General features: G+C 38.6%; 1 pseudogene; it reads right to left on the reverse strand.

The window, feature by feature from the left end:
* LOC102819455 overlaps positions 1-7,664 on the reverse strand; it is a 22,386-nt pseudogene extending 14,722 nt beyond the window's left edge.
* Positions 7,665-8,216: the final 552 nt, after the last annotated feature.

Consider the following 8,216-nt stretch of genomic DNA (forward strand, 5'->3'; position numbering starts at 1 on the left):
GAGCATGGTACATTCTCCCATTTTTGTAAGTGTCTTTTTGGTTTCTTCTAGCAATGTTTTATAATTTTCTTTGTATAGGTCCTTTGTTACTCTGGTTACAGTTATTACTAAATATTTCATCCTTTAGGTAGCTATTGTAAATTGTTTTGCTTTCCTAATGTCCTTTTCACTGTCATTATTACTATAAAGGAAACCAACTGATTTTCGTATGTTGATTGTATACCCTTCCACTTTGTTGAATCTTCCAATGAGGTATAGTTGCTTTCTTACTGAGTCTTTGGGAATATCTATGCATAGGATCATATCATCTGCAAATAGAGTTTTACTTCCTCTTTGCCAGTTTGGATGCCTTTAATTTCCCTCTCTTGCCCTATAGCTCTGGCTAGGACTTCCAGCATAATATTGAATAGGAGTGATGACTAAGGGCATCCTTGTCTGGTTCCTGTTCGCAGAGGGAAGGCATTCAGTTTCTGTCCATTGGGAGTAATGTAGACTGTTAGTTTTGTATATATGCTCTTAATTATTTTGAGGAATTTCCCTTCAATTCCTATTTAGTTGAGTGTTTCTGTCAGGAATGGATGTTGGATGTTGACAAATGCCTTTTCTGCATCAATCAATGTGATCATGTGGTCCTTTTCTTTTTTCTTATTTATATAGTTGATAACATGGATTGTTTTTCTGATGTTGAGTGATCCTTGCTTCCCTGATATGAATCCCTTGATTATGATATATTATTTTTTTAATGTGCTGTTGGATTCTGTTGGCTAGGATTTTGTTGAGCATTTTTGCAACTATGTCATAAGGATAATTGGTTTATAATTTTCTTTCTTTTTGGTGTCTTTTTCTGGTTTTGGTATGGGGGTTATGGTTGCTTCATAAAATGTATTAGGAAGTTTTCCATCCTCTTCTATATTCTGGAATAATTCGAGTAGAATTGATGACAGCTCTTCCCTGAATGTTTGGTAGAACTCACCCTTGAAGCCATCTGGGCTAGGACTTCTTTTGTTTGTGAGTTGTTTGATGACCTGATCAAGTTATTTTTTACTTGGGTCTGTTCAAGTCTTCTGCTTCACTCTGTGTAAATTTAGGTGGGCCATATTTTTCTAAAAATGTATCTATCTATACTATGTTTTCAAATTTGTTGCAGTACAACTCTTCATAGTATTCTGCTATTAACCTATTTATTTCCTTTGGTTATGTTTTGATATCACCCGTGTGGTTTCTAATTCATGTTATTTGTGTCTTCTCTCTCTTTTATTTTGTTAGGTTTGAAAATGGTTTGTCAATTTTACTAATCCTTTCAAAGAACCATCTTCTTATCCAGTTGATTCTTTCTATAGTTTTTTCTGTTTTCTATCTCATTTATTTCTGCTCTTATGTTTATTATTTCTTTTCTTTTTGTGGCTGTAGGTTCCCTCTGTTGGTCTGTTTCTAATTTTGGAAAATGCTTTGTTAATGTGTTATATTTGGTTCTTTCTTCTTTTTAGATGTGCTCATTTATCACAATAAATTGTCCTCTCAGCACCACTTTTGCTGTGTCCCCAAAATTTTAGTATGTTGTGTTTTCGTTCTCATTTGTTTCTAGGAACTTTGTGAGTTCACGTTTAATTTATTCTTTGATCCAGTCACTTTTCAGCAGAGTCTTATTCAGTTTCCATGTATTCAACTTAATTTCCTTCCTCTTCTTATTGTTGATTTATAATTTTATGGCATTGTGGTCTGAGAAGATGCTTTGTAGTATTTTGTTGTTTGTAAATTTCTGAAAGCTTGCTTTGTGACCTAACACATGGTGAATTCTGGAGAACGTTCCATGTGCATTAGAAAAGAATGTATATAGTGCTATTGTTGGGTTGAGTGTTCTGTACACATCTATGAATTCAAATTGGTTGATTATGCTGTTTCGTTCCTCTGTAAATTTGTAGAATTTCTTTCTGGTTGTTCTATCCCTTTTTGAAATTGGCATATTAAAATCTCCCACTATAATTGTAGACTTATGTCTTTCTTAAATTCTAGTATGGTTTGCTTTATATATCTTGGTGCTCTTTCATTGGGAGCATAGATATTTATTATGGTTATATTACCTTGCTCAATTTACAGTTTAATCGTGAGATAGTGTCCTTCCTTATCTCTTATATTGGTTTTTAACCTTAAAGTTTATTATATCTGAGATTAGTATTGCCACTCATGCTTGTTTTTATTGCAATTAGCTTGGTGTATATTTTTTCATCCTTTAATTTTTAGTCTGTTTGTATCTTTGTGTGTAAGATGAATCTCTTGGAGGCATCATATTGAAAGGTCTTGTTTTCTTATCCATTCTGCCACTCTCTATCTTTTCACTGGTACATTTAATCATTGGCATTCAGTGTAATTATTGATAGGCATGAATTAATTGCAGTCATTATGTTAAGGTTTTGGGGTGCTGTTCATTCTTTTGTTCTTTATGACTTCTTGTGCTGAGTTCATGTGTTTTGCTCTATTTCTTGACAGTTTCTTTTTAGTTTTAATGCTTCATTGTTTTACTTGTATCTTCATTTTCATGGTAAGTTGTGGAATATTAACTTTCTTTTGTGCTACCCTATACTCTATTAACTGCATTTAAGACAATCTATTGTATCCTGCAATCTACCTGATCTCCTTACCACCTGGATCTCTGTTCCTATATTTTTCCCTTTTTTAATATTGTTAATACTTTGATCTTTGATTGACCTCACAGGTCCTCTCAATTCTTTGTTGTAATTTTGTTCTGTTCTGGACTCTGATATTTGTTGACTGAGTTCCGGGTTGTGTTGTCACAGCTGTCAGTCTCTGGTTGTTGTCTGTTCTTGTTGGTTTTCAGGCCAAAGGTCTCCCTTTAGGATGTTTTGAAGTGCTTAGCTTTTTTCTGTCCTGGAATGTTTTGATTGCACCATCTTATTTGATTGATAGTTTTCCTGGATAGATGATTCTTGGTTAGCAGTTTTTTCTTATTTTATTTATTTTTTTCTTTTAGGGTTATATAAGTCTCCCCATTGCCTTCTTGCCTGTATGGTTTCTGCTGAGAAGTCAGAACTTAAACTTAATCTGATTTGCTTCCTTTGTTGGTAACATTTTTCTTTTCACTGGCTGCTTTTATTATTTCTTTTTTCCTTGTCTTTGATTTTGGAGAGCTTGATTATGATATGTCTTGGTGATTTCCTTTTGGGGTCTATCCTTCCTGGGGTTCGTTTAGTTTCTTGAATGTTTATCTTCTCATCCTTCAAAATGTTAGGGAAATATTCTTCCAGTAGTTCTTCAACTATCTCCTCTGTGGATTTGTGTGAATCTTCCTATTCTGGAATGCCAATAATTCTTAAATTATTCCTCTTCATGTTAACCAGCATGAATCTAAGACTTTCTTCAGATTTTTTTTTTTTATTTTTTATCTTTTTTTCTGCTTGGTCTTCTATCTTAGCAGTATTGAGAGCTTTGTCTTCCAGCTTGGTGGTTCTGGCTTCTGTCTCTTCAATTCTACTCCTTTGTTCTTTCGGTGTATTGTCCATTTTTGTTATTTTATTATGAATCATCTGGACCTCTTTTTGCAGGTTTTGAATTGGTTCCAATGCTATATCTATCTTGTTTGATTGCTCCTGTAGCACTGGCCTGACTTCTTCCATATTTTTCTCGACTCTGTTGTGGACCATTTGTATATGTCTCCATATCATTCTTCTGAATTCTTTGTCAGGAAGATCCAAAGCCTGCTATAGTTCTATTGGGGAGTCTATGTCTGCATCCAGATCACTTGTCTCAATTACTCTTTTCTGTTTTTGGACATATGCTGAGATCTTTTGTTGTTTTCTCGTGGACATTTTCAGTAGTTTAGTGGGTTCTTAATGATGAAATGAATGTATGTTGATGTGTGTTTAAGCTTATTGAGTGTCTCCTGGTGGATGTCATCTGGAGATAGGCTTCCCTTTTCACGTGTATTCCCTAGCAGCTGGTATTGGCTCCTGTCCCTATGGTGGGATATTATGAGGTATGCTTGTAACTTGGCTATATAGGCATGATTGCTGATTGCTGTCTCTTCTTGGGTAATGTAGCGGGAGAAAGCGCCCACCATCAGTAAAAAAGTGAGACCAAAAGGATCAAAAACAGAAACAATATAAAAGCAGAGACAAGAACCACTCAGAGATGGGCCTTGATGGTGGATAGGGTACAGGTGCACTGAAGATCTCCATCAGCAATACCACAGAATACCAGGTGAAGAGGGTTTAGAGCAAAGCTCCAAAACTATGAACCACATATCTAGGAATATTTTAAAAATTTGAAGGCTTAAAGCTAGTGGAACTTGGAGTGGAACTATGAAATCTCATACTTTAGAATCTGCAGGGGTCAGAGGCCTGGAACCGACAACTTGGATGAGACCAAACTGAAAGACCAAGCGGAGGAGCAAACAGATTTTAGACTACAGTATTAAATCTAGTTTTTTTGTTTTGATTTTTGGTGAGTTTTTTTCCTTTTGCTGTTGCTATTTTGTTGGGTTTTGTCCCCCATTTAAACTTTGGGGGCACTCTTTATTTATATATGTATATCTTACCCAAGAAGAGACAGCAATTGCTGCCATATAGGCAAGCTACAACCACACACTATAAACCCCACAATCCATGCAAGAACCAAAAGCAACTGCCATACACCAGGGAGGCATACAACACCTGTGAAAGTTTTCTGAGTTAAGCAATAAGAAGAGTGAAAAGGGAAGCCCACAGACTGATCACATCTACCTGGAGACAATCAGAAAGCATAAAAATACCAAAATACACACTCAATTAATTATGAGGGCCACATCTAAACACTAAACATGTTGAAGAAGCAAAAGCAGATGACCATATAAGCGCAAGTCCAGAAACAAGATAAAATGTCTGAAACAAATGACCGAGAGGTAGACCTGGACTCTATTCTGGAAGGAGGTCAGGCTTTGGAAATGCCTGAGAAGGAATTCAGAAAAATGATTCTAAAATGTTTCAAAATACTTTACAATGGAGTTGGGAAAAATAAGGAAGAAATCAGGAAAGCAATACAGGAACAATCAAATAATATAAATACAGCATTGGAAACAATTCAAAACCTACAGAAAGAGGCCCAAATGATCAATAATGGAATATCAGAAATAGACATTATTAGGGCAAAAGACAATTAGGGCAAAAAATAGACAATGAAAGGGCAAAAGAGTAGAATCAAAGAGATGGAGCCAGGACTAGTGATCTGGAAGACAAATCTCTCAAAACTACTAAGATAGAAGAACAAGCAGAAAAAAGGATAAAAATAGATAAAGGGAGTGGGGTGAGGGGAAGGACGGGAAGGTGGAGCACAGGGTAGTTTGGGTGCTAGGGAGGAGGACAATACACAAGAAGAGGAAGGGGGTTGGAAAAACAAGTCAGATGGGAGAACAGTTAGGCAAGATTGCATGGGCTAAGTGGAACAGAGGTAAATAATGATGTATGCACAACCTTGGAACAACAGCTCTTTGGGATACAGGGATGGTTGGGATGGGCAAAACAGTGGAAATAATGTTAAGATGCTTGGCTGTCTTTTGAATCTTGGTTTCCCTTGCATAACATTATAAAATAGACACTTGAGGGGGAGAGAAGGGACTAGCCAGAAATATCACCACAGAAAGTTTCTAAGTCCATCTTCTGCCTATAAATGGTTGGAATACATAAAATGTGGCTACAACATGCCAGTGATGGAGGTTTCCTGCAGAGCCTCTGCATTACAGAAGACCATAGGTGGAATACTGAACCCCATCCAGAATCTTTTGAGGTGGGAAATTTTTTGAAAGTACAAGCAGACTAGTCTGGAGTGGCTAGGAGAACAGAAAATATTTCTTGAAAGAAAGACCTACAGGAAAATACAAACCAATAATAGCAGTCTGGCTGACAACTACAAGGACAAGCAAGTTGCTCGCTCAGGAGACATCAAGACAAGTGGTCAGGCCCCTCAGGGCCAATCCCATTCCAAGACTAAGACTCAATGGGAATACACAAGCAGACATGTGCTCTGACTGGTGACCACATTCATCACCAATACGGGGAAATGAGGGAAAAACAGCAATGAAGATGTTAGCTAAGTCTTACCATGTTCAATAGACTTCTGCAAACCCGCGTGCAGACCTAGTTGTCCAGAAGTATGGCAAGACCTGGGCTCCTGGTCCTATAGTCAGTAACATAGCCACAGAGGAATAAAGTGAAGAATGATCCATCCAGCTGATAAGAAGAGAGGGCATATGCACAAGAACACCCACACTTGTAGATAATTCCCACTTGACCTGACTTCAATGGCTGGATGATCAGAGCTCAACTAGAAATTGAAAGAAGAGGAAAAAAAGAGTAATCTGACACAATTTGATGAACTTGATCCACACCTATGGATGCAGTAGCTCAAAAGAGGGAACAAATCTTCACAGTGAGGATCATTGCCACCCCCTCCATACACAGAATAGACAGGGATGGGCAACTTGGACATTGGCTACCCAAAATGGGTCATGCTACAAAGGCAAGAAGTGACTGGCTTATAAGTTTTCAAGAGGGAGCCTAGATCCAGAGGACGAGGAGGAAAATTGAATCTCCACTGTGTACTATCCAATCTGTCTGGGTGGGACTGATGAAAGAAGATGTGGATAGCACACATGTGGTTCAATAGTGAATAACTACTATCAGGACTGACTGTGAGGGTTGGAAATGTAAAGATAGACATCTTATAGCAAAAAGAGGGGAGTGGTTGACTTTGTAGTCCAGGAGCGGAGGTCCCTGGGACCATCAAGAGAGAAGAGTGGAGTGTGTGACCCTACCCAGAGAAACAGTGATGCCAGAATGGAGGCAGAGAAGATGACGTGGAGAAATGGAGTGTCTGGGAACTCTAGACCCAGAGAGGGAGAGGGGCTGTGTGCTGATGACCAAGGGGCAGACTTGCAGGGTATACCTTTTGGTTAGTTGATAATACATAGAGGGAATTATAACCATGGTAAAGCTAATGTTCTCCCATGTAAACTATCATATAACTCACAATAAAACATTTTACAAAAAAACAAAAAAAAACAAAACAAAAAAACACCACTCAAAACCAACAACAAAACCACAACCAACACGGGCCAGTGTCCGTGCACTGTAGAAACCCCCAGCGGTGGGTGGGGGTGTCCACTAGCTCAGGCCCCTCTAATAGTCACCACAGTGGAAGTGTGCAGATAGATATTGAGAAATGAATGGGAGAATGAATTCCACTATTTTCATCTCTGAAATTCAATTAGGTACCTGCCTCTGCACAGCTTATTTCTCAAAATAGCTGTATATCATAATTGTTGTTGGCTCTTGCCTTTTATGTTGAGGTATTACAAGGTACATATACAGTTTGGCTGGATGGCCAGACCTGCTTTTTCTTGCTCGGTAAGGCAGTTATAAAGGGTCAACATTAGGCTTGGGCCCCAGAGTCAGATGTCATAAGACTCAGGCAAAGGATCGGGCTGCAGAACCAATGAGGCTACCAAGAACCTCCTCCCTGTGCTGTGGGAAAACTGTGGGTGCAACGCTGGACCCTTTGGGGGTTGCGCTGCCATCTGCCTGAAGGTTTCCAGGCTGGGCACGGAGGGTGCAATAGGGTAGAGGAGGAAAGAAAAGTGAAAAAAATCGGTCACACTTCATTTTCCCAGAAGACATTCTGTGGTATCACTGTATCAGCCTGGCTGTGGCCCCTCCCTCTGATCTCAACCCAGGCTGAGGGACCCTATAGGGAGCACCCCCAACTGATTCATCAATCACTATATATTCCTTTCCACAGTCAGATTTTTCCACCAATGGGCACGGGAAATTGGCGCCGGGCACCTTATACAAGATCCAAAACTCTGGGGCTGCTCTGGGAAGCCCCTTCTCTGGTTTTTCCAAGCCTCCATCCAAGAACCTCTCCTACCTGTCTCTGCTTCACAGGCCCCCAAACCAGTAGTCTTCAAAACATTTTCAGGCTAATGTCTCCTCTGTTAATAGTTTCAATGTGTACATACCATTCAAATGAGTTTATATTTTAGTTAATCTACCCAAACCAGATGTGTAATAACTCATTTCAGAAAATAATTTGTTGCTTCAATAGCTGGAAGCAATATAATCAGCAAGGTTGAATCAGTTCTCTCTGTTGGTTGCAATGTCTATGATAAAAGAAGAATGTAGTATCTAATTACCACCTTAAACTATTGCATGGTAAAAGAATGCTACTCT

Source organism: Chrysochloris asiatica, unplaced genomic scaffold, assembly GCF_000296735.1.
Source record: "Chrysochloris asiatica unplaced genomic scaffold, ChrAsi1.0 scaffold00217, whole genome shotgun sequence".
NCBI lineage: Eukaryota > Metazoa > Chordata > Mammalia > Afrosoricida > Chrysochloridae > Chrysochloris > Chrysochloris asiatica.